Consider the following 25528-nt stretch of genomic DNA (forward strand, 5'->3'; position numbering starts at 1 on the left):
TCAGCAACTTAGGCTTATTAAATAGGCTTATTCAGCAACTTAGGCTTATTAAATAGGCTTATTTCAGCAACTTAGGCTTATTAAATAGGCTCATTCAGAAACTTAGGCTTATTACATAGGCTTATTTCAGCAACTTAGACTTATTAAATAGGCCTGTTAAATAGGCTTATTAAATAGGTTTATTTCAGCAACTTAGACTTATTAAATAGGCCTATTAAATAGGCTTATTAAATAGACTTATTAAATAGGCACATTAAATACTTATTAAATAGGCTTATTAAATAGGCTTATTAAATAGGCTTATTAAATAGGCTTATTAAATAGACTTATTAAATAGGCTTATTAAATAGGCTCAATAAATAGGCTTATTAAATAGGCTCAATAAATAGGCTTATTAAATAGGCTCAATAAATAGGCATATTAAATAGGCTCATTAAATAGACTTATTAAATAGACTTATTAAATAGGCTTATTAAATAGGCTTATTAAATAGGCTTATTAAATAGACTTATTAAATAGCCTCATTGAATAGGCTTATTTTAGCAACTTAGGCTTATTAAATAGGTTTATTTCAGCAACTTAGACTTATTAAATAGCCTTATTAAATAGGCTTATTTCAGCAACTTAGGCTTATTAAATAAGCTTATTTCAGCAACTTATGCTTATTAAATAGCCTTATTAAACAGGTTTATTTCAGCAACTTAGGCTTATTAAATATCATTTTTAAATAGGTTTATTCAGCAACTTAGGCTTATTAAATAGGCTTATTCAGCAACTTAGGCTTATTAAATAAGCTTATTTCAGCAACTTAGGCTTATTAAATAGGCTCATTCAGAAACTTAGGCTTATTAAATAGGCTTATTTCAGCAACTTAGACTTATTAAATAGGCCTATTAAATAGGCTTATTAAATAGGCTTATTTCAGCAACTTAGGCTCATTAAATAGCCTTATTAAATAGGCTTATTAAATACACTTATTAAATAGGCTCATTAAATACTTATTAAATAGGCTTATTAAATAGGCTTATTAAATAGGCTTATTAAATAGACTCATTAAATAGGCTAATTTTAGCAACTTAGGCTTATTAAATAGGTTCATTTCAGCAACTTAGACTTATTAAATAGCCTCATTGAATAGGCTTATTTTAGCAACTTAGGCTTATTAAATAGGTTTATTTCAGCAACTTAGACTTATTAAATAGCCTTATTAAATAGGCTTATTTCAGCAACTTAGGCTTATTAAATAAGCTTATTTCAGCAACTTATGCTTATTAAATAGCCTTATTAAACAGGTTTATTTCAGCAACTTAGGCTTATTAAATAGCATTTTTAAATAGGCTTATTTCAGCAACTTAGGCTTATTAAATAGCCTTATTTCAGCAACTTAGACTTATTAAATAGGCTTATTTCAGCAACTTAGGCTTATTAAATAGGCTTATTCAGCAACTTAGGCTTATTAAATAGGCTTATTTCAGCAACTTAGGCTTATTAAATAGGCTCATTCAGAAACTTAGGCTTATTACATAGGCTTATTTCAGCAACTTAGACTTATTAAATAGGCCTGTTAAATAGGCTTATTAAATAGGTTTATTTCAGCAACTTAGACTTATTAAATAGGCCTATTAAATAGGCTTATTAAATAGACTTATTAAATAGGCACATTAAATACTTATTAAATAGGCTTATTAAATAGGCTTATTAAATAGGCTTATTAAATAGGCTTATTAAATAGGCTTATTAAATAGGCTTATTAAATAGGCTCAATAAATAGGCTTATTAAATAGGCTCAATAAATAGGCTTATTAAATAGGCTCAATAAATAGGCATATTAAATAGGCTCATTAAATACTTATTAAATAGACTTATTAAATAGACTTATTAAATAGGCTTATTAAATAGGCTTATTAAATAGGCTTATTAAATAGACTTATTAAATAGCCTCATTGAATAGGCTTATTTTAGCAACTTAGGCTTATTAAATAGGTTTATTTCAGCAACTTAGACTTATTAAATAGCCTTATTAAATAGGCTTATTTCAGCAACTTAGGCTTATTAAATAAGCTTATTTCAGCAACTTATGCTTATTAAATAGCCTTATTAAACAGGTTTATTTCAGCAACTTAGGCTTATTGAATATCATTTTTAAATAGGTTTATTCAGCAACTTAGGCTTATTAAATAGGCTTATTCAGCAACTTAGGCTTATTAAATAAGCTTACTTCAGCAACTTAGGCTTATTAAATAGGCTCATTCAGAAACTTAGGCTTATTAAATAGGCTTATTTCAGCAACTTAGACTTATTAAATAGGCCTATTAAATAGGCTTATTAAATAGGCTTATTTCAGCAACTTAGGCTCATTAAATAGCCTTATTAAATAGGCTTATTAAATACACTTATTAAATAGGCTCATTAAATACTTATTAAATAGGCTTATTAAATAGGCTTATTAAATAGACTTATTAAATAGGCTCAATAAATAGGCTTATTAAATAGGCTTATTAAATAGGCTCAATAAATAGGCTTATTAAATAGGCTTATTAAATAGGCTTATTAAATAGACTTATTAAATAGGCTTATTTCAGCAACTTAGGCTTATTAAATAAGCTTATTTCAGCAACTTATGCTTATTAAATAGCCTTATTAAACAGGTTTATTTCAGCAACTTAGGCTTATTAAATAGCATTTTTAAATAGGTTTATTCAGCAACTTAGGCTTATTAAATAGGCTTATTCAGCAACTTAGGCTTATTAAATAAGCTTATTTCAGCAACTTAGGCTTATTAAATAGGCTCATTCAGAAACTTAGGCTTATTAAATAGGCTTATTTCAGCAACTTAGACTTATTAAATAGGCCTATTAAATAGGCTTATTAAATAGGCTTATTTCAGCAACTTAGGCTCATTAAATAGCCTTATTAAATAGGCTTATTAAATACACTTATTAAATAGGCTCATTAAATACTTATTAAATAGGCTTATTAAATAGGCTTATTAAATAGACTTATTAAATAGGCTCAATAAATAGGCTTATTAAATAGGCTTATTAAATAGGCTCAATAAATAGGCTTATTAAATAGGCTTATTAAATAGGCTTATTAAACAGACTTATTAAATAGTCTTATTAAATAGGCTCAATAAATAGGCTTATTAAATAGGCTCAATAAATAGGCTGATAAAATAGGCTCAATAAATAGGTTTATTAAATAGGCTCAATAAATAGGCTTATTAAATAGGCTCATTAAATACTTATTAAATAGGCTTATTAAATAGACTTATTAAATAGACTTATTAAATACGCTTATTAAATAGACTTATTAAATAGGCTTATTAAAAGGCTTATTAAATAGACTTATTAAATAGGCTCATTAAATACGTATTAAATATGTTTATTAAATAGGCGTAGTAAATAGGCTTATTAAATAGGCTTATTAAATAGGCTTATTAAATAGGCTTATTAAATAGACTCATTAAATAGACTCATTAAATAGGCTAATTTTAGCAACTTAGGCTTATTAAATAGGTTCATTTCAGCAACTTAGACTTATTAAATAGCCTCATTGAATAGGCTTATTTTAGCAACTTAGGCTTATTAAATAGGTTTATTTCAGCAACTTAGACTTATTAAATAGCCTTATTAAATAGGCTTATTTCAGCAACTTAGGCTTATTAAATAAGCTTATTTCAGCAACTTATGCTTATTAAATGGCCTTATTAAACAGGTTTATTTCAGCAACTTAGGCTTATTAAATAGCATTTTTAAATAGGTTTATTTCAGCAACTTAGACTTATTAAATATACCTTTTTAAATAGGCTTAGTTCAGAAACTTAGGCTTATTAAATAGGCTTATTTCAGCAACTTAGGCTCATTAAATAGCCTTATTAAATAGGCTTATTTCAGCAACTAAGGCTTATTAAATAGGCTTATTTCAGCAACTTAAACTTATTAAATAGCCTTATTTCAGCAACTTAGACTTATTAAATAGGCTTATTCAGCAATTTAGGCTTATTAAATAGCCTTATTAAATAGGCTTATTTCAGCAACTTAGACTTATTAAATAGGTTTATTCAGCAACTTAGGCTTATTAAATAGGCTTATTCAGCAATTTAGGCTTATTAAATAGGCTTATTTCAGCAACGTAGGCTTATTAAATAGGCTCATTCAGCAACTTAGGCTTATTAAATAGGCTATTTTCAGCAACTTAGACTTATTAAATAGGCGTAATAAATAGGCTTATTAAATAGGCTTATTAAATAGGCTTATTTCAGCAACTTAGGCTTATTAAATAGGCTTATTAAATGGGCTTATTTCAGCAACTTAGGCTTATTAAATAGGCTTATTTCAGCAACTTAGACTTATTAAATAGCCTTATTTCAGCAACTTACGCTTATTAAATAGGCTTATTTCAGCAACTTAGGCTTATTAAATAGCCTAATTAAGTAGGCTTATTTCAGCAACTTGAGCTTATTAAATAGGCTTATTTCAGCAACTTATGCTGATTAAAAAGGCTTATTTCAGCAACTTAGACTTATTAAATAGCCTTATTTCAGCAACTTAGACTCATTAAATAGGCTTATTTCAGCAACTTATGCTTATTAAAAATACTTATTTCAGCAACTTAGGCTTATTAAATAGGCTTATTTCAGCAACTTAGACTTATTAAATAGCCTTATTTCACCAACTTAGGTTTATTAAATAGGCTTATTTCAGCAACTTAGGCTTATTAAATAGCCTTATTTCAGCAACTTAGACTTATTAAATAGGCTTATTTCAGCAACTTAGGCTTATTAAATAGGCTTATTCAGCAACTTAGGCTTATTAAATAGGCTTATTTCAGCAACTTAGGCTTATTAAATAGGCTCATTCAGAAACTTAGGCTTATTACATAGGCTTATTTCAGCAACTTAGACTTATTAAATAGGCCTGTTAAATAGGCTTATTAAATAGGTTTATTTCAGCAACTTAAACTTATTAAATAGGCCTATTAAATAGGCTTATTAAATAGACTTATTAAATAGGCACATTAAATACTTATTAAATAGGCTTATTAAATACTTATTAAATAGGCTTATTAAATAGACTTATTAAATAGGCTCAATAAATAGGCTTATTAAATAGGCTTATTAAATAGGCTTATTAAATAGACTTATTAAATAGGCTTATTAAATAGGCTCAATAAATAGGCTTATTAAATAGGCTCAATAAATAGGCTTATTAAATAGGCTCAATAAATAGGCATATTAAATAGGCTCATTAAATACTTATTAAATAGACTTATTAAATATACTTATTAAATAGGCTTATTAAATAGGCTTATTAAATAGGCTTATTAAATAGTCTTATTAAATAGACTTATTAAATAGCCTCATTAAATAGGCTTATTTTAGCAACTTAGGCTTATTAAATAGGTTTATTTCAGCAACTTAGACTTATTAAATAGGCTTATTCAGCAACTTAGGCTTATTAAATAGTCTTATTAAATAGGCTTATTTCAGCAACTTAGACTTATTAAATAGGTTTATTCAGCAACTTAGGCTTATTAAATAGGCTTATTCAGCAATTTAGGCTTATTAAATAGGCTTATTTCAGCAACGTAGGCTTATTAAATAGGCTCATTCAGCAACTTAGGCTTATTAAATAGGCTATTTTCAGCAACTTAGACTTATTAAATAGGCCTATTAAATAGGCTTATTAAATAGGCTTATTAAATAGGCTTATTTCAGCAACTTAGGCTTATTAAATAGGCTTATTAAATGGGCTTATTTCAGCAACTTAGGCTTATTAAATAGGCTTATTTCAGCAACTTAGGCTTATTAAATAGCCTAATTAAGTAGGCTTATTTCAGCAACTTGAGCTTATTAAATAGGCTTATTTCAGCAACTTATGCTGATTAAAAAGGCTTATTTCAGCAACTTAGACTTATTAAATAGCCTTATTTCAGCAACTTAGACTCATTAAATAGGCTTATTTCAGCAACTTATGCTTATTAAAAATACTTATTTCAGCAACTTAGGCTTATTAAATAGGCTTATTTCAGCAACTTAGACTTATTAAATAGCCTTATTTCAGCAACTTAGGCTTATTAAATAGGCTTATTTCAGCAACTTAGGCTTATTAAATAGCCTTATTTCAGCAACTTAGACTTATTAAATAGGCTTATTTCAGCAACTTAGGCTTATTAAATAGGCTTATTCAGCAACTTAGGCTTATTAAATAGGCTTATTTCAGCAACTTAGGCTTATTAAATAGGCTCATTCAGAAACTTAGGCTTATTACATAGGCTTATTTCAGCAACTTAGACTTATTAAATAGGCCTGTTAAATAGGCTTATTAAATAGGTTTATTTCAGCAACTTAGACTTATTAAATAGGCCTCTTAAATAGGCTTATTAAATAGACTTATTAAATAGGCACATTAAATACTTATTAAATAGGCTTATTAAATAGGCTTATTAAATAGGCTTATTAAATAGGCTTATTAAATAGACTTATTAAATAGGCTCAATAAATAGGCTTATTAAATTGGCTTATTAAATAGGCTTATTAAATAGACTTATTAAATAGGCTTATTAAATAGGCTCAATAAATAGGCTTATTAAATAGGCTCAATAAATAGGCTTATTAAATAGGCTCAATAAATAGGCATATTAAATAGGCTCATTAAATACTTATTAAATAGACTTATTAAATAGACTTATTAAATAGGCTTATTAAATAGGCTTATTAAATAGGCTTATTAAATAGGCTTATTAAATAGACTTATTAAATAGACTCATTAAATAGGCTTATTTTAGCAACTTAGGCTTATTAAATAGGTTTATTTCAGCAACTTAGACTTATTAAATAGGCTTATTCAGCAACTTAGGCTTATTAAATAGCCTTATTAAATAGGCTTATTTCAGCAACTTAGACTTATTAAATAGGTTTATTCAGCAACTTAGGCTTATTAAATAGGCTTATTCAGCAATTTAGGCTTATTAAATAGGCTTATTTCAGCAACGTAGGCTTATTAAATAGGCTCATTTAGCAACTTAGGCTTATTAAATAGGCTATTTTCAGCAACTTAGACTTATTAAATAGGCCTATTAAATAGGCTTATTAAATAGGCTTATTAAATAGGCTTATTTCAGCAACTTAGGCTTATTAAATAGGCTTATTAAATGGGCTTATTTCAGCAACTTAGGCTTATTAAATAGGCTTATTTCAGCAACTTAGACTTATTAAATAGCCTTATTTCAGCAACTTACGCTTATTAAATAGGCTTATTTCAGCAACTTAGGCTTATTAAATAGCCTAATTAAGTAGGCTTATTTCAGCAACTTGAGCTTATTAAATAGGCTTATTTCAGCAACTTATGCTGATTAAAAAGGCTTATTTCAGCAACTTAGACTTATTAAATAGCCTTATTTCAGCAACTTAGACTCATTAAATAGGCTTATTTCAGCAACTTATGCTTATTAAAAATACTTATTTCAGCAACTTAGGCTTATTAAATAGGCTTATTTCAGCAACTTAGACTTATTAAATAGCCTTATTTCAGCAACTTAGGCTTATTAAATAGGCTTATTTCAGCAACTTAGGCTTATTAAATAGCCTTATTTCAGCAACTTAGACTTATTAAATAGGCTTATTTCAGCAACTTAGGCTTATTAAATAGGCTTATTCAGCAACTTAGGCTTATTAAATAGGCTTATTTCAGCAACTTAGGCTTATTAAATAGGCTTATTCAGAAACTTAGGCTTATTAAATAGGCTTATTTCAGCAACTTAGACTTATTAAATAGGCCTGTTAAATAGGCTTATTAAATAGGTTTATTTCAGCAACTTAGACTTATTAAATAGGCCTATTAAATAGGCTTATTAAATAGACTTATTAAATAGGCACATTAAATACTTATTAAATAGGCTTATTAAATAGGCATATTAAATAGGCTTATTTCAGCAACTTAGGCTTATTAAATAGGCTTATTAAATGGGCTTATTTCAGCAACTTAGGCTTTTTAAATAGGCTTATTTCAGCAACTTAGACTTATTAAATAGCCTTATTTCAGCAACTTACGCTTATTAAATAGGCTTATTTCAGCAACTTAGGCTTATTAAATAGCCTAATTAAGTAGGCTTATTTCAGCAACTTGAGCTTATTAAATAGGCTTATTTCAGCAACTTATGCTGATTAAAAAGGCTTATTTCAGCAACTTAGACTTATTAAATAGCCTTATTTCAGCAACTTAGACTCATTAAATAGGCTTATTTCAGCAACTTATGCTTATTAAAAATACTTATTTCAGCAACTTAGGCTTATTAAATAGGCTTATTTCAGCAACTTAGACTTATTAAATAGCCTTATTTCAGCAACTTAGGCTTATTAAATAGGCTTATTTCAGCAACTTAGGCTTATTAAATAGCCTTATTTCAGCAACTTAGACTTATTAAATAGGCTTATTTCAGCAACTTAGGCTTATTAAATAGGCTTATTCAGCAACTTAGGCTTATTAAATAGGCTTATTTCAGCAACTTAGGCTTATTAAATAGGCTCATTCAGAAACTTAGGCTTATTAAATAGGCTTATTTCAGCAACTTAGACTTATTAAATAGGCCTGTTAAATAGGCTTATTAAATAGGTTTATTTCAGCAACTTAGACTTATTAAATAGGCCTATTAAATAGGCTTATTAAATAGACTTATTAAATAGGCACATTAAATACTTATTAAATAGGCTTATTAAATAGGCTTATTAAATAGGCTTATTTCAGCAACTTAGGCTTATTAAATAGGCCTATTAAATGGGCTTATTTCAGCAACTTAGGCTTTTTAAATAGGCTTATTTCAGCAACTTAGACTTATTAAATAGCCTTATTTCAGCAACTTACGCTTATTAAATAGGCTTATTTCAGCAACTTAGGCTTATTAAATAGCCTAATTAAGTAGGCTTATTTCAGCAACTTGAGCTTATTAAATAGGCTTATTTCAGCAACTTATGCTGATTAAAAAGGCTTATTTCAGCAACTTAGACTTATTAAATAGCCTTATTTCAGCAACTTAGACTCATTAAATAGGCTTATTTCAGCAACTTATGCTTATTAAAAATACTTATTTCAGCAACTTAGGCTTATTAAATAGGCTTATTTCAGCAACTTAGACTTATTAAATAGCCTTATTTCAGCAACTTAGGCTTATTAAATAGGCTTATTTCAGCAACTTAGGCTTATTAAATAGCCTTATTTCAGCAAATTTGTCTTATTAAATAGGCTTATTTCAGCAACTTAGGCTTATTAAATAGGCTTATTCAGCAACTTAGGCTTATTAAATAGGCTTATTTCAGCAACTTAGGCTTATTAAATAGGCTCATTCAGAAACTTAGGCTTATTACATAGGCTTATTTCAGCAACTTAGACTTATTAAATAGGCCTGTTAAATAGGCTTATTAAATAGGTTTATTTCAGCAACTTAGACTTATTAAATAGGCCTATTAAATAGGCTTATTAAATAGGCTTATTAAATAGGCTTATTTCAGCAACTTAGGCTATTTAAATAGGCTTATTAAATGGGCTTATATCAGCAACTTAGGCTTATTAAATAGGCTTATTTCAGCAACTTAGACTTATTAAATAGCCTTATTTCAGCAACTTACGCTTATTAAATAGGCTTATTTCAGCAACTTAGGCTTATTAAATAGCCTAATTAAGTAGGCTTATTTCAGCAACTTGAGCTTATTAAATAGGCTTATTTCAGCAACTTATGCTGATTAAAAAGGCTTATTTCAGCAACTTAGACTTATTAAATAGCCTTATTTCAGCAACTTAGACTCATTAAATAGGCTTATTTCAGCAACTTATGCTTATTAAAAATACTTATTTCAGCAACTTAGGCTTATTAAATAGGCTTATTTCAGCAACTTAGACTTATTAAATAGCCTTATTTCAGCAACTTAGGCTTATTAAATAGGCTTATTTCAGCAACTTAGGCTTATTAAATAGCCTTATTTCAGCAACTTAGACTTATTAAATAGGCTTATTTCAGCAACTTAGGCTTATTAAATAGGCTTATTCAGCAACTTAGGCTTATTAAATAGGCTTATTTCAGCAACTTAGGCTTATTAAATAGGCTCATTCAGAAACTTAGGCTTATTACATAGGCTTATTTCAGCAACTTAGACTTATTAAATAGGCCTGTTAAATAGGCTTATTAAATAGGTTTATTTCAGCAACTTAGACTTATTAAATAGGCCTATTAAATAGGCTTATTAAATAGACTTATTAAATAGGCACATTAAATACTTATTAAATAGGCTTATTAAATAGGCTTATTAAATAGGCTTATTAAATAGACTTATTAAATAGGCTCAATAAATAGGCTTATTAAATTGGCTTATTAAATAGGCTTATTAAATAGACTTATTAAATAGGCTTATTAAATAGGCTCAATAAATAGGCTTATTAAATAGGCTCAATAAATAGGCTTATTAAATAGGCTCAATAAATAGGCATATTAAATAGGCTCATTAAATACTTATTAAATAGACTTATTAAATAGACTTATTAAATAGGCTTATTAAATAGGCTTATTAAATAGGCTTATTAAATAGACTTATTAAATAGCCTCATTAAATAGGCTTATTTTAGCAACTTAGGCTTATTAAATAGGTTTATTTCAGCAACTTAGACTTATTAAAAAGCCTTATTAAATAGGCTTATTTCAGCAACTTAGGCTTATTAAATAAGCTTATTTCAGCAACTTATTCTTATTAAATAGCCTTATTAAACAGGTTTATTTCAGCAACTTAGGCTTATTAAGTAGCATTTTTAAATAGGTTTATTTCAGCAACTTAGACTTATTAAATAGGTTTATTCAGCAACTTAGGCTTATTAAATAGGCTTATTCAGCAACTTAGGCTTACTTAATAGGCTTATTTCAGCAACTTAGGCTTATTTAATAGGCTTATTAAATAGGCTTATTTCAGCAACTTAGGCTTATTAAATAAGCTTATTTCAGCAACTTATGCTTATTAAATAGCCTTATTAAACAGGTTTATTTCAGCAACTTAGGCTTATTAAATAGCATTTTTAAATAGGTTTATTTCAGCAACTTAGACTTATTTAATATACCTTTTTAAATAGGCTTAGTTCAGAAACTTAGGCTTATTAAATAGGCTTATTTCAGCAACTTAGGCTCATTAAATAGCCTTATTAAATAGGCTTATTTCAGCAACTAAGGCTTATTAAATAGGCTTATTTCAGCAACTTAAACTTATTAAATAGCCTTATTTCAGCAACTTAGGCTCATTAAATAGCCTTATTTCAGCAACTTAGACTTATTAAATAGGCTTATTCAGCAACTTAGGCTTATTAAATAGCCTTATTAAATAGGCTTATTTCAGCAACTTAGACTTATTAAATAGGTTTATTCAGCAACTTAGGCTTATTAAATAGGCTTATTCAGCAATTTAGGCTTATTAAATAGGCTTATTTCAGCAACTTAGGCTTATTAAATAGGCTCATTCAGCAACTTAGGCTTATTAAATAGGCTATTTTCAGCAACTTAGACTTATTAAATAGGCCTATTAAATAGGCTTATTAAATAGGCTTATTAAATAGGCTTATTTCAGCAACTTAGGCTTATTAAATAGGCTTATTAAATGGGCTTATTTCAGCAACTTAGGCTTATTAAATAGCCTTATTTCAGTAACTTAGACTTATTAAATAGCCTTATTTCAGCAACTTACGCTTATTAAATAGGCTTATTTCAGCAACTTAGGCTTATTAAATAGCCTAATTAAGTAGACTTATTTCAGCAACTTGAGCTTATTAAATAGGCTTATTTCAGCAACTTATGCTGATTAAAAAGGCTTATTTCAGCAACTTAGACTTATTAAATAGCCTTATTTCAGCAACTTAGACTCATTAAATAGGCTTATTTCAGCAACTTATGCTTATTAAAAATACTTATTTCAGCAACTTAGGCTTATTAAATAGGCTTATTTCAGCAACTTAGACTTATTAAATAGCCTTATTTCAGCAACTTAGGCTTATTAAATAGGCTTATTTCAGCAACTTAGGCTTATTAAATAGCCTTATTTCAGCAACTTAGACTTATTAAATAGGCTTATTTCAGCAACTTAGGCTTATTAAATAGGCTTATTCAGCAACTTAGGCTTATTAAATAGGCTTATTTCAGCAACTTAGGCTTATTAAATAGGCTCATTCAGAAACTTAGGCTTATTAAATAGGCTTATTTCAGCAACTTAGACTTATTAAATAGGCCTGTTAAATAGGTTTATTAAATAGGTTTATTTCAGCAACTTACACTTATTAAATAGGCCTATTAAATAGGCTTATTAAATAGACTTATTAAATAGGCACATTAAATACTTATTAAATAGGCTTATTAAATAGGCTTATTAAATAGGCTTATTAAATAGACTTATTAAATAGGCTCAATAAATAGGCTTATTAAATAGGCATATTAAATAGGCTCAATATATAGGATTATTAAATAGGCTTATTAAATAGACTTATTAAATAGGCTTATTAAATAGGCTCAATAAATAGGCTTATTAAATAGGCTCAATAAATAGGCTTATTAAATAGGCTCAATACATAGGCATATTAAATAGGCTCATTAAATACTTATTAAATAGACTTATTAAATAGACTTATTAAATAGGCTTATTAAATAGGCTTATTAAATAGGCTTATTAAATAGACTTATTAAATAGCCTCATTAAATAGGCTTATTTTAGCAACTTAGGCTTATTAAATAAGTTTATTTCAGCAACTTAGACTTATTAAAAAGCCTTATTAAATAGGCTTATTTCAGCAACTTAGGCTTATTAAATAAGCTTATTTCAGCAACTTATTCTTATTAAATAGCCTTATTAAACAGGTTTATTTCAGCAACTTAGGCTTATTAAGTAGCATTTTAAATAGGTTTATTTCAGCAACTTAGACTTATTAAATATACCTTTTTAAATAGGCTTAGTTCAGAAACTTAGGCTTATTAAATAGTCTTATTTCAGCAACTTAGGCTCATTAAATAGCCTTATTAAATAGGCTTATTTTGCAACTTAGGCTTATTAAATAGCCTTATTAATATGTTTATTTCAGCAACTTAGACTTATTAAATAGGTTTATTCAGCAACTCAGCCTTATTAAATAGGCTTATTCAGCAACTTAGGCTTATGTAATAGGCTTATTTCAGCAACTTAGGCTTATTAAATAGGCTCATTCAGAAACTTAGGCTTATTAAATAGGCTTATTTCAGCAACTTAGACTTATTAAATAGGCCTATTAAATAGGCTTATTAAATAGGCTTATTTCAGCAACTTAGACTTATTAAAAAGGCCTATTAAATAGGCTTATTAAATAGACTTATTAAATAGGCTCATTAAATAATTATTAAATAGGCTTATTAAATAGGCTTATTAAATAGACGTATTAAATAGGCTTATTAAATAGACTTATTAAATTGGCTCAATAAATAGGCTTATTAAATAGGCTTATTAAATAGGCTCAATAAATAGGCTTATTAAATAGGCTTATTAAATAGACTTATTAAATAGACTTATTAAACCGGCTTATTAAATAGGCTCAATAAATAGGCTTATTAAATAGGCTCAATAAATATGCTTATTAAATAGGCTCAATAAGTAGGCTTAATAAATAGGCTCAATAAATAGGCTTATTAAATAGGCTCATTAAATACTTATTAAATAGGCTTATTAAATAGACTTATTAAATAGACTTATTAAATAGGCTTATTAAATAGACTTATTAAATAGTCTTATTAAAAAGGCTTATTAAATAGCCTTATTAAATAGGCTTATTTCAGCAACTTAGACTTATTAAATAGGTTTATTCAGCAACTTAGACTTATTAAATAGCCTTATTAAATAGGCTTATTTCAGCAACTTATGCTTATTAAATAGCCTTATTAAATAGGCTAATTTTAGCAACTTAGGCTTATTAAATAGTCTTATTTCAGCAACTTAGGCTCATTAAATAGCCTTATTAAATAGGCTTATTTCGCAACTTAGGCTTATTAAATAGCCTTATTAATATGCTTATTTCAGCAACTTAGACTTATTAAATAGGTTTATTCAGCAACTCAGCCTTATTAAATAGGCTTATTCAGCAACTTAAGCTTATGTAATAGGCTTATTTCAGCAACTTAGGCTTATTAAATAGGCTCATTCAGAAACTTAGGCTTATTAAATAGGCTTATTTCAGCAACTTAGACTTATTAAATAGGCCTATTAAATAGGCTTATTAAATAGGCTTATTTCAGCAACTTAGACTTATTAAAAAGGCCTATTAAATAGGCTTATTAAATAGACTTATTAAATAGGCTCATTAAATAATTATTAAATAGGCTTATTAAATAGGCTTATTAAATAGACTTATTAAATAGGCTCAATAAATAGGCTTATTAAATAGGCTTATTAAATAGACTTATTAAATAGGCTCAATAAATAGGCTTATTAAATAGGCTTATTAAATAGGCTCATTAAATAGGCTTATTTGAGCAACTTAGGCTTATTAAATAGGTTTATTTCAGCAACTTAGACTTATTAAATAGCCTTATTAAATAGGCTTATTTCAGCAACTTATGCTTATTAAATAGCCTTATTAAATAGGCTTATTTCAGCAACTTAGGCTTATTAAATAAGCTTATTTCAGCAACTTATTCTTATTAAACAGCCTTATTAAACAGGTTTATTTCAGCAACTTAGGCTTATTAAGTAGCATTTTTAAATAGGTTTATTTCAGCAACTTAGACTTATTAAATATACCTTTTTAAATAGGCTTAGTTCAGAAACTTAGGCCTATTAAATAGTCTTATTTCAGCAACTTAGGCTCATTAAATAGCCTTATTAAATAGGCTTATTTCGCAACTTAGGCTTATTAAATAGCCTTATTAATATGCTTATTTCAGCAACTTAGACTTATTAAATAGGCTTATTCAGCAACTTAGGCTTATGTAATATGCTTATTTCAGCAACTTAGGCTTATTAAATAGGCTCATTCAGAAACTTAGGCTTATTAAATAGGCTTATTTCAGCAACTTAGACTTATTAAATAGGCCTATTAAATAGGCTTATTAAATAGGCTTATTTCAGCAACTTAGACTTATTAAAAAGGCCTATTAAATAGGCGTATTAAATAGACTTATTAAATAGGCTCATTAAATAATTATTAAATAGGCTTATTAAATAGGCATATTAAATAGACTTATTAAATAGGCTCAATAAATAGCCTTATTAAATAGGCTTATTAAATAGACTTATTAAATAGGCTCAATAAATAGGCTTATTAAATAGGCTTATTAAATAGGCTCAATAAATAGGCTTATTAAATAGGCTTATTAAATAGACTTATTAAATCGGCTTATTAAATAGGCTCAATAAATAGGCTTATTAAATAGGCTCAATAAATATGCTTATTAAATAGGCTCAATAAGTAGGCTTAATAAATAGGCTCAATAAATAGGCTTATTAAATAGGCTCATTAAATACTTATTAAATAGGCTTATTAAATAGACTTATTAAATAGACTTATTAAATAGGCTTATTAAATAGACTTATTAAATAGTCTTATTAAAAAAGGCTTATTAAATAGCCTTATTAAATAGGCTTATTTCAGCAACTTAGGCTTATTAAATAGTCTTATTTCAGCAACTTAGGCTCATTAAATAGCCTTATTAAATGGGCTTATTTCGCAACTTAGGCTTATTAAATAGCCTTATTAATATGCTTATTTCAGCAACTTAGACTTATTAAATAGGTTTATTCAGCAACTCAGCCTTATTAAATAGGCTTATTCAGCAACTTAGGCTTATGTAATAGGCTTATTTCAGCAACTTAGGCTTATTAAATAGGCTCATTCAGAAACTTAGGCTTATTAAATAGGCTTATTTCAGCAACTTAGACTTATTAAATAGGCCTATTAAATAGGCTTATTAAATAGGCTTATTTCAGCAACTTAGACTTATTAAAAAGGCCTATTAAATAGGCTTATTAAATAGACTTATTAAATAGGCTCATTAAATAATTATTAAATAGGCTTATTAAATAGGCTTATTAAATAGACTTATTAAATAGGCTCAATAAATAGGCTTATTAAATAGGCTTATTAAATAGACTTATTAAATAGGCTCAATAAATAGGCTTATTAAATAGGCTTATTAAATAGGCTCATTAAATAGGCTTATTTTAGCAACTTAGGCTTATTAAATAGGTTTATTTCAGCAACTTAGACTTATTAAATAGCCTTATTAAATAGGCTTATTTCAGCAACTTATGCTTATTAAATAGCCTTATTAAATAGGCTTATTTCAGCAACTTAGGCTTATTAAATAAGCTTATTTCAGCAACTTATTCTTATTAAATAGCCTTATTAAACAGGTTTATTTCAGCAACTTAGGCTTATTAAGTAGCATTTTTAAATAGGTTTATTTCAGCAACTTAGACTTATTAAATATACCTTTTTAAATAGGCTTAGTTCAGAAACTTAGGCCTATTAAATAGTCTTATTTCGCAACTTAGGCTTATTAAATAGCCTTATTAATATGCTTATTTCACCAACTTAGACTTATTAAATAGGCTTATTCAGCAACTTAGGCTTATGTAATATGCTTATTTCAGCAACTTAGGCTTATTAAATAGGCTCATTCAGAAACTTAGGCTTATTAAATAGGCTTATTTCAGCAACTTAGACTTATTAAATAGGCCTATTAAATAGGCTTATTAAATAGGCTTATTTCAGCAACTTAGACTTATTAAAAAGGCCTATTAAATAGGCTTATTAAATAGACTTATTAAATAGGCTCATTAAATAATTATTAAATAGGCTTATTAAATAGGCATATTAAATAGACTTATTAAATAGGCTCAATAAATAGGCTTATTAAATAGGCTTTTTAAATAGACTTATTAAATAGGCTCAATAAATAGGCTTATTAAATAGGCTTATTAAATAGGCTCAATAAATAGGCTTATTAAATAGGCTTATTAAATAGACTTATTAAATAGACTTATTAAATCGGCTTATTAAATAGGCTCAATAAATAGGCTTATTAAATAGGCTCAATAAATATGCTTATTAAATAGGCTCAATAAGTAGGCTTAATAAATAGGCTCAATAAATAGGCTTATTAAATAGGCTCATTAAATAGACTTATTAAATAGTCTTATTAAAAAGGCTTATTAAATAGTCTTATTAAAAAGGCTTATTAAATAGCCTTATTAAATAGGCTTATTTCAGCAACTTAGACTTATTAAATAGGTTTATTCAGCAACTTAGGCTTATTAAATAGGCTTATTCCGCAACTTAGGCTTATTAAATAGGCTTATTTCAGCAACTTAGGCTTATTAAATAGGCTCATTCAGAAACTTAGGCTTATTAAATAGGCTTATTTCAGCAACTTAGACTTATTAAATAGGCCTATTAAATAGGCTTATTAAATAGGCTTATTTCAGCAACTTATACTTATTAAATAGGCCTATTAAATAGGCTTATTAAATAGACTTATTAAATAGGCTCATTAAATACTTCTTAAATAGGCTTATTAAATAGGCTTATTAAATAGACTTATTAAATAGGCTCAATAAATAGGCTTATTAAATAGGCATATTAAATAGACTTATTAAATAGGCTCAATAAATAGGCTTATTAAATAGGCTTATTAAATAGGCTCATTAAATAGGCTTATTTTAGCAACTTAGGCTTATTAAATAGGCTTATTTCAGCAACTTAGACTTATTAAATAGGCCTATTAAATAGGCTTATTAAATAGGCTTATTTCAGCAACTTAGACTTATTAAATAGGCCTATTAAATAGGCTTATTAAATAGACTTATTAAATAGGCTCATTAAATACTTCTTAAATAGGCTTATTAAATAGGCTTATTAAATAGACTTATTAAATAGGCTCAATAAATAGGCTTATTAAATAGGCATATTAAATAGACTTATTAAATAGGCTCAATAAATAGGCTTATTAAATAGGCTTATTAAATAGGCTCATTAAATAGGCTTATTTTAGCAACTTAGGCTTATTAAATAGGTTTATTTCAGCAACTTATGCTTATTAAATAGCCTTATTAAATAGGCTTATTTCAGCAACTTAGGCTTATTAAATAAGCTTATTTCAGCAACTTATTCTTATTAAATAGCCTTATTAAACAGGTTTATTTCAGCAACTTAGGCTTATTAAGTAGCATTTTTAAATAGGTTTATTTCAGCAACTTAGACTTATTAAATATACCTTTTTAAATAGGCTTAGTTCAGAAACTTAGGCCTATTAAATAGTCTTATTTCAGCAACTTAGGCTCATTAAATAGCCTTATTAAATAGGCTTATTTCGCAACTTAGGCTTATTAAATAGCCTTATTAATATGCTTATTTCAGCAACTTAGACTTATTAAATAGGCTTATTCAGCAACTTAGGCTTATGTAATATGCTTATTTCAGCAACTTAGGCTTATTAAATAGGCTCATTCAGAAACTTAGGCTTATTAAATAGGCTTATTTCAGCAACTTAGACTTATTAAATAGGCCTATTAAATAGGCTTAATAAATAGGCTTATTTCAGCAACTTAGACTTATTAAAAAGGCCTATTAAATAGGCTTATTAAATAGACTTATTAAATAGGCTCATTAAATAATTATTAAATAGGCTTATTAAATAGGCATATTAAATAGACTTATTAAATAGGCTCAATAAATAGGCTTATTAAATAGGCTTATTAAATAGACTTATTAAATAGGCTCAATAAATAGGCTTATTAAATAGGCTTATTAAATAGGCTCAATAAATAGGCTTATTAAATAGGCTTATTAAATAGACTTATTAAATAGACTTATTAAATCGGCTTATTAAATAGGCTCAATAAATAGGCTTATTAAATAGGCTCAATAAATATGCCTATTAAATAGGCTCAATAAGTAGGCTTAATAAATAGGCTCAATAAATAGGCTTATTAAATAGGCTCATTAAATACTTATTAAATAGGCTTATTAAATAGACTTATTAAATAGACTTATTAAATAGGCTTATTAAATAGACTTATTAAATAGTCTTATTAAAAAGGCTTATTAAATAGCCTTATTAAATAGGCTTATTTCAGCAACTTAGACTTATTAAATAGGTTTATTCAGCAACTTAGGCTTATTAAATAGGCTTATTCCGCAACTTAGGCTTATTAAATAGGCTTATTTCAGCAACTTAGGCTTATTAAATAGGCTCATTCAGAAACTTAGGCTTATTAAATAGGCTTATTTCAGCAACTTAGACTTATTAAATAGGCCTATTAAATAGGCTTATTAAATAGGCTTATTTCAGCAACTTAGACTTATTAAATAGGCCTATTAAATAGGCTTATTAAATAGACTTATTAAATAGGCTCATTAAATACTTATTAAATAGGCTTATTAAATAGGCTTATTAAATAGACTTATTAAATAGGCTCAATAAATAGGCTTATTAAATAGGCATATTAAATAGGCTCAATAAATAGGCTTATTAAATAGGCTTATTAAATAGGCTTATTAAATAGCCTCATTAAATAGGCTTATTTTAGTAACTTAGGCTTATTAAATAGGTTTATTTCAGCAACTTAGACTTATTAAATAGCCTTAATAAATAGGCTTATTTCAGCAACTTATGCTTATTAAATAGCCTTATTAAACAGGTTTATTTCAGCAACTTAGGCTTATTAAATAGCATTTTAAATAGGTTTATTTCAGCAACTTAGACTTATTAAATATACCTTTTTAAATAGGCTTAGTTCAGAAACTTAGGCTTATTAAATAGGCTTATTTCAGCAACTTAGGCTCATTAAATAGCCTTATTAAATAGGCTTATTTCAGCAACTTAGGCTTATTAAATAGGCTTATTTCAGCAACTTAAACTTATTAAATAGCCTTATTTCAGCAAATTAGGCTTATTAAATAGCCTTATTTCAGCAACTTAGACTTATTAAATAGGCTTATTCAGCAACTTAGGCTTATTAAATAGCCTTATTAAATCGTCTTATTTCAGCAACTTAGACTTATTAAATAGGTTTATTCAGCAACTTAGGCTTATTAAATAGGCTTATTCAGCAACTTAGGCTCATTAAAAAGGCTTATTTCAGCAACTTAGGCTTATTAAATAGGCTCATTCAGCAACTTAGGCTTATTAAATAGGCTTATTTCAGCAACTTAGACTTATTAAATAGGCCTATTAAATAGGCTTATTAAATAGGCTTATTAAATAGGCTTATTTCAGCAACTTAGGCATATTAAATAGGCTTATTAAATAGGCTTATTTCAGCAACTTAGGCTTATTAAATAGGCTTATTAAATAGGCTTATTTCAGCAACTTAGGCTTATTAAATAGGCTTATTTCAGCAACTTAGACTTATTAAATAGCCTTATTTCAGCAACTTACGCTTATTAAATAGGCTTATTTCAGCAACTTAGGCTTATTAAATAGCCTAATTAAGTAGGCTTATTTCAGCAACTTGGGCTTATTAAATAGGCTTATTTCAGCAACTTAGGCATATTAAATAGGCTTATTAAATAGGCTTATTTCAGCAACTTAGGCTTATTAAATAGGCTTATTAAATAGGCTTATTTCAGCAACTTAGGCTTATTAAATAGGCTTATTTCAGCAACTTAGACTTATTAAATAGCCTTATTTCAGCAACTTAGGCTTATTAAATAGGCTTATTTCAGCAACTTAGACTTATTAAATAGCCTTATTTCAGCAACTTAGGCTTATTAAATAGGCTTATTTCAGCAACTTAGGCTTATTAAATAGCCTTATTTCAGCAACTTAGACTTATTAAATAGGCTTATTTCAGCAACTTAGGCTTATTAAATAGGCTTATTCAGCAACTTAGGCTTATTAAATGGGCTTATTAAATAGGCTTATTTCAGCAACTTAGGCTTATTAAATAGGCTCATTCAATACTTATTAAATAGGCTTATTAAACAGGCTTATTAAATAGACTCATTAAATAGGCTCAATAAATAGGCTTATTAAATAGGCTTATTAAATAGGCTTATTAAATAGACTTATTAAATAGGCTTATTAAATAGGCTCAATAAATAGGCTTATTAAATAGGCTTATTAAATAGGCTTATTAAATAGGCTTATTAAATAGGCTCAATAAATAGGCTTATTAAATAGGCTTATTAAATATGCTTATTAAATAGACTTATTAAATAGGCGTATTAAATAGGCTTATTAAATAGACTTATTAAATAGCCTCATTAAATAGGCTTATTTTAGCAACTTAGGCTTATTAAATAGGTTTATTTCAGCAACTTAGACTTATTAAATAGCCTTATTAAATAGGCTTATTAAACAGGCTTATTAAATAGACTCATTAAATAGGCTCAATAAATAGGCTTATTAAATAGGCTTATTAATTAGGCTTATTAAATAGACTTATTAAATAGACTTATTAAATAGGCTTATTAAATTGGCTCAATAAATAGGCTTATTAAATAGGCTTATTAAATATGCTTATTAAATAGGGTCAATAAATAGGCTTATTAAATAGGCTTATTAAATATGCTTATTAAATAGACTTATTAAATAGGCGTATAAAATAGGCTTATTAAATAGACTTATTAAATAGCCTCATTAAATAGGCTTATTTTAGCAACTTAGGCTTATTAAGTAGGTTTATTCAGCAACTTAGGCTTATTAAATAGGCTTATTTCAGCAACTTAGGCTTATTAAATAGGCTTATTTCAGCAACTTAGACTTATTAAATAGCCTTATTTCAGCAACTTAGGCTTATTAAATAGGCTTATTTCAGCAACTTAGGCTTATTAAATAGCCTTATTTCAGCAACTTAGACTTATTAAATAGGCTTATTTCAGCAACTTAGGCTTATTAAATAGGCTTATTCAGCAACTTAGGCTTATTAAATGGGCTTATTAAATAGGCTTATTTCAGCAACTTAGGCTTAATAAATAGGCTTATTCACCAAGTTAGGCTTATTAAATAGGCTCATTCAATACTTATTAAATAGGCTTATTAAACAGGCTTATTAAATAGACTCATTAAATAGGCTCAATAAATAGGCTTATTAAATAGGCTTATTAAATAAGCTTATTAAATAGACTTATTAAATAGGCTTATTAAATAGGCTCAATAAATAGGCTTATTAAATAGGCTTATTAAATAGGCTTATTAAATAGGCTTATTAAATAGGCTCAATAAATAGGCTTATTAAATAGGCTTATTAAATATGCTTATTAAATAGACTTATTAAATAGGCGTATTAAATAGGCTTATTAAATCGACTTATTAAATAGCCTCATTAAATAGGCTTATTTTAGCAACTTAGGCTTATTAAATAGGTTTATTTCAGCAACTTAGACTTATTAAATAGCCTTATTAAATAGGCTTATTAAACAGGCTTATTAAATAGACTCATTAAATAGGCTCAATAAATAGGCTTATTAAATAGGCTTATTAATTAGGCTTATTAAATAGACTTATTAAATAGACTTATTAAATAGGCTTATTAAATTGGCTCAATAAATAGGCTTATTAAATAGGCTTATTAAATATGCTTATTAAATAGGGTCAATAAATAGGCTTATTAAATAGGCTTATTAAATATGCTTATTAAATAGACTTATTAAATAGGCGTATAAAATAGGCTTATTAAATAGACATTAAATAGCCTCATTAAATAGGCTTATTTTAGCAACTTAGGCTTATTAAGTAGGTTTATTCAGCAACTTAGGCTTATTAAATAGGCTTATTTCAGCAACTTAGGCTTATTAAATAGGCTTATTTCAGCAACTTAGACTTATTAAATAGGCCTATTAAATAGGCTTATTAAATAGGCTTATTTCAGCAACTTAGACTTATTAAATAGGCCTATTAAATAGGCTTATTAAATAGGCTTATTAAATAGGCTTATTTCAGCAACTTAGGCTTATTAAACAGGCTTATTAAATAGGCTTATTTCAGCAACTTAGGCTTATTAAATAGGCTTATTTCAGCAACTTAGACTTATTAAATAGCCTTATTTCAGCAACTTACGCTTATTAAATAGGCTTATTTCAGCAACTTAGGCTTATTAAATAGCCTAATTAAGTAGGCTTATTTCAGCAACTTGGGCTTATTAAATAGGCTTATTTCAGCAACTTACGCTGATTAGAAAGGTTTATTTCAGCAACTTAGACTTATTAAATAGCCTTATTTCAGCAACTTAGACTCATTAAATAGGCTTATTTCAGCAACTTATGCTTATTAAATATACTTATTTCAGCAACTTAGGCTTATTAAATAGGCTTATTTCAGTAACTTAGACTTATTAAATAGCCTTATTTCAGCAACTTAGGCTTATTAAATAGGCTTATTTCAGCAACTTAGGCTTATTAAATAGCCTTATTTCAGCAACTTAGACTTATTAAATAGGCTTATTTCAGCAACTTAGGCTTATTAAATAGGCTTATTCAGCAACTTAGGCTTATTAAATAGGCTTATTTCAGCAACTTAGGCTGATTAAATAGGCTCATTCAGAAACTTAGGCTTATTAAATAGGCTTATTTCAGCAACTTAGACTTATTAAATAGGCCTATTAAATAGACTTATTAAATAGGCTTATTTCAGCAACTTAGACTTATTAAATAGGCCTATTAAATAGGCTTATTAAATAGACTTATTAAACAGGCTCATTAAATAATTATTAAATAGGCTTATTAAATATGCTTATTAAATAGACTTATTAAATAGGCTCAATAATAAGCTTATTAAATAGGCTTATTAAATAGGCTAAATAAATAGGCTTATTAAATAGGCTTATTAAATAGGCTTATTAAATAGACTTATTAAATAGGCTTATTAAATATGCTCAATAAATAGGCTTATTAAATAGGCTCAATAAATAGGCTTATTAAATAGGCTCAATAAATAGGCTTATTAAATAGGCTCAATAAATAGGCGTATTAAATAGGCTCATTAAATATTTATTAAATAGACTTATTAAATAGACTTATTAAATAGGCTTATTAAATAGGCTTATTAAATAGGCTTATTAAATAGACTTATTAAATAGCCTCATTAAATAGGGTTATTTTAGCAACTTAGGCTTATTAAATAGGTTTATTTCAGCAACTTAGACTTATTAAAGAGCCTTATTAAATAGGCTTATTTCAGCAACTTAGGCTTATTAAATAAGCTTATTTCAGCAACTTATTCTTATTAAATAGCCTTATTAAACAGGTTTATTTCAGCAACTTAGGCTTATTAAATAGCATTTTTAAATAGGTTTATTTCAGCAACTTAGACTTATTAAATATACCTTTTCAAATAGGCTTAGTTCAGCAACTTAGGCTCATTAAATAGCCTTATTAAATAGGCTTATTCAGCAACTTAGGCTTATTAAATAGCCTTATTAAATATGCTTATTTCAGCAACTTAGTCTTATTAAATAGGTTTATTCAGCAACTTAGGCTTATTAAATAGGCTTATTCAGCAACTTAGGCTTATTTAATAGGCTTATTTCAGCAACTTAGGCTTATTAAATAGGCTCATTCAGAAACTTAGGCTTATTAAATAGGCTTATTTCAGCAACTTAGACTTATTAAATAGGCCTATTAAATAGGCTTATTAAATAGGCTTATTTCAGCAACTTAGATTTATTAAAAAGGCCTATTAAATAGGCTTATTAAATAGACTTATTAAATAGGCGCATTAAATAGGCTTATTAAATTGACTTATTAAATAGGCTTATTAAATTGGCTCAATAAATAGGCTTATTAAATAGGCTTATTAAATATGCTTATTAAATAGGGTCAATAAATAGGCTTATTAAATAGGCTTATTAAATATGCTTATTAAATAGACTTATTAAATAGCCTCATTAAATAGGCTTATTTTAGCAACTTAGGCTTATTAAGTAGGTTTATTCAGCAACTTAGGCTTATTAAATAGGCTTATTTCAGCAACTTAGGCTTATTAAATAGGCTTATTTCAGCAACTTAGACTTATTAAATAGGCTTATTAAATAGGCTTATTAAATAGGCTTATTTCAGCAACTTAGGCTTATTAAACAGGCTTATTAAATAGGCTTATTTCAGCAACTTAGGCTTATTAAATAGGCTTATTTCAGCAACTTAGACTTATTAAATAGCCTTATTTCAGCAACTTACGCTTATTAAATAGGCTTATTTCAGCAACTTAGGCTTATTAAATAGCCTAATTAAGTAGGCTTATTTCAGCAACTTGGGCTTATTAAATAGGCTTATTTCAGCAACTTACGCTTATTAAATAGGCTTATTTCAGCAACTTACGCTGATTAAAAAGGCTTATTTCAGCAACTTAGACTTATTAAATAGCCTTATTTCAGCAACTTAGACTCATTAAATAGGCTTATTTCAGCAACTTATGCTTATTAAATATACTTATTTCAGCAACTTAGGCTTATTAAATAGGCTTATTTCAGTAACTTAGACTTATTAAATAGCCTTATTTCAGCAACTTAGGCTTATTAAATAGGCTTATTTCAGCAACTTAGGCTTAT

The sequence above is a fragment of the Petromyzon marinus genome, unplaced genomic scaffold (assembly GCF_048934315.1).
Source record: "Petromyzon marinus isolate PM22_M1 ecotype Great Lakes invasive population unplaced genomic scaffold, UKy_Petmar_22M1.pri1.0 PM_G_Scaffold_24, whole genome shotgun sequence".
Lineage (NCBI taxonomy): Eukaryota > Metazoa > Chordata > Hyperoartia > Petromyzontiformes > Petromyzontidae > Petromyzon > Petromyzon marinus.